This window comes from Vombatus ursinus, unplaced genomic scaffold (assembly GCF_900497805.2).
Source record: "Vombatus ursinus unplaced genomic scaffold, bare-nosed wombat genome assembly UNPS02014774.1, whole genome shotgun sequence".
Classification (NCBI taxonomy): domain Eukaryota; kingdom Metazoa; phylum Chordata; class Mammalia; order Diprotodontia; family Vombatidae; genus Vombatus; species Vombatus ursinus.
In genome coordinates, this window is record NW_020954552.1 from 22,748,409 (window position 1) to 22,751,440 (window position 3,032).

Sequence of the window (3,032 nt, forward strand, 5' to 3'; positions counted from 1 at the left end):
ATACCACAGGCAGGCACTGTGCTAAGACTAGGGATACAAAAAGAAGTAAAAGGCAGTTCCTGCCTTCAAGAAGCTTGCAATCGAATTGGGGAGATGACATGTAAACATATATATGGAACAAGGCATGTATAGGAAAAATAGGAGATAATTAACACAGGGAAAGCACTGGACTTAAGGGAGGTTGGGGAAGGTTTCTTGTAGAAGGTAGGATTTTTATTTAGGACTTAAGGAAGCCAGGAAGATCTGTAGCAACATCAGGGAAGAGAGAACATCACAGGTAGTGGGAACAGACAGAAAGAATGCCTGGATCTGAGAGATGGTCTTGTTCATGGAACAGCCAAGAGGCTGATGTCACAGAATGGAAGAGAGTACTGGGGGAAAGTCCTTGTTGATATTGGGGAAGGTATTCACATAGTGTCAGAATAGAATGGACTGAATTCCTTCCAGTTCAGCCTATGATTCTGTGAAAGGCTGTCTCAGACTCTGACTTTTGCTTCTCCCTTGGACAGTACTTATAGTCCCTTCTAGTCTTGTGATTCTATTGGCCTATGAAAACATCAGCTGAACCTGTTTGAACAACCTAGTAGAGACTCTCAACTAAACTTTAGAAAAGCGTGGTTTCATTTGTACATGTTCATATCCAGAAATGCTTCAGATATTCTCCAAATCTAACTTTGTTGGCTTAAAATTTAAATAAAATCATGAAATTCAATAGGGAAGGAGGTGGGCCTTGCTCAGAATCAGATTTAGATTTGATGTAAGGAAAAAAATTTTCTCAACAAAAGTGGAATGGGGAGATAATGGATCCTCACTTCTCCTTCCCCCCTTCAATGGAGGACTTCTGGAAGAGGCCAGATAGCCAGGCATAGGCTCAAGACTGAAGTGTAGAAAGCGAACAGAGATAAGAGGTGGGGAGGATTGTGAGGAGTTGAAAAATTAAAGGTCACAAAGTGAATATGTGAAAATGAGGGAGAAGTTGTGGTCAGAGAAGCAAATTTCAGATTTCAAGTTGTGTAGTTTTTAGTGATAGTACTATCTAGGGTGTGATCATCCTTGTGGATATGAAGAGGAGGGGGGTTTTGGGGTGCTCCTAGATGCACAGAGGCACCCCAAGATCATGGGAAAAAGCCCAGATCGCAGCACCGAATCTGCCTGAATGAATTCAACTCAGATCTTCCAGCCAGAGAAAAAGTTTACTAAAGATAAAGCATATAGGCCAGACCCCCAAGAACCCAAACATCAGTGATCCAAATGGGTGTTAAGGTGGTCAGGTGATGCTCTTAAGGACGAGCTCCGTGAGGCAGTCTCAGCCTCTTGGGCGAAGAAAGCTCAGCTTCTAAATGGGGGCTGGGGGCTAAGGTGGTCAGGCCAGGTGATGCCCCTAAACGCGGGCGGGCGTGGGAGTCTCAGCCTCAAAGTGTGGGCTGGGGTGGATAGGCCATGTGACTGCTGGTTCACAAGCCTGCGTGAGGGCCTCAGCCTCTAGGCTTGAGAACAGCTCAGCTTCAGAATGGGGCAAAGATGAGTCTTAAGTACAGAAACACTGGGGGAGGGGTCTAGGAGTGGCCAAGCAGTTTGGAGTGATGGGAGGAGGGGTCTAGGGAGATCTGGATGGGAGTGGCCAGCAAGCTGGGGTGAACAGAACTCCTGGGCACCTCCTGCTTCCTAGCTGGAATTAAGGGTGGCCAGAGGAAGGGGGGAGGAGGTGATAAAGAAAAAGGGCCCAGGTAGGGGTTCCGTTTGGAATGTCTGAGAGATTTGAACAGACAACGAGAATAGATAATGAAGTGAGGTAGAAGGGGGGAAGTCTGCTTTTCAAAGGGAAATAAGGCAGCTTTCAAAACTTTTTAAGGTTTTCCTGGGACCAGTAGACAACTGAAATCAGGTTCTTTTTGGAGCCAGGAAGGAAAGCGCATTTGAATAAGATTAAAAGGTGAGGCCCAGGCCTTGGAAAAGGGTTTAACAATAAAACTATTAGTGGCAAAGATCTCAGCTTCTGAAACTGAATGAAACCCTCTTCAGATAGCTGAAGTAAAAGGCAAGTGTGGAGCATAGGAGCTGAAACAAGGGAATTAGGTCATGATCATGAGAATTGAAGTCACTAAGGATGATGGCAATGGCCCAGGAGGAGAAGTTGAAGGGCAGGAGCTAAAATCCTTGAACAAGGTAAAATGCCCAGGAGGTTTAGATGGGAGCTACAAGAATCTGGAAAAGGTGCTGAGAAATTATTGAGTGATGGTAGCAGACCTAGAAGTGGGAACTGTGGGAAACAAGGAAGATACAAACTTTTCCTCCTACTTATTTGAATCAAGGAGGATGAGAAAAGTAGTGGCTAGCACTGGAAAGAGTGGTAAAGGGATATGGTATCTTCAGGGCAAAGCTAGGCTTCAAAAAGCAGCAGGAGAAAGAAGGAATGTCAGAGGAGTAGACCAAGGCAAAATTCCAGAGGAAACAGTGGAAAGGATGGTGAGAGAGGGGTACTGGGTGGGGAAATATAAAGCTCAGATGGATTTAGATAAGATAAGGGAAGGGATATCAGAGGAAAGAGATTTTCCTCTAGGGCAATAGAAGTTTAGAATAATAGTGATTAGGGAAGCCGGAGGTCAAGAATTAAGATCATAGATTTTAGAGCTAAAGGAACTTTAGAAGGGTTTTGAATCTAACCTTTTACATATGAGAAAACTAGGTCATAGAAACATTAAGTGACTGTCCAGGATCACTAACCCTAGTATCTGAGGCAGGATTTGAACCCAGGTCTTCCTGACTCAGAGTCTATGCTCTACTTACTAAGCCATGATGCTTTTTACTTGGGGGGGGAACTTAGCTACCCTCAAGAGAGGGAACAGTACAAAATAAACAAAAGGTAATAGAGTAAATAAGCCTCAAAATTTTAGGTGTTTTCCAGTAGCATGATTGAAGTTTGTGGCTCTTCTCTGAAAGTGGGGCTGAGCTGACCTTCGACCTTCATCTATGGCATCCCACAGTTGCTTTTCTCAGCAAGTTTTCTAGTCAGTCTTTTGGGAGATTTTTTT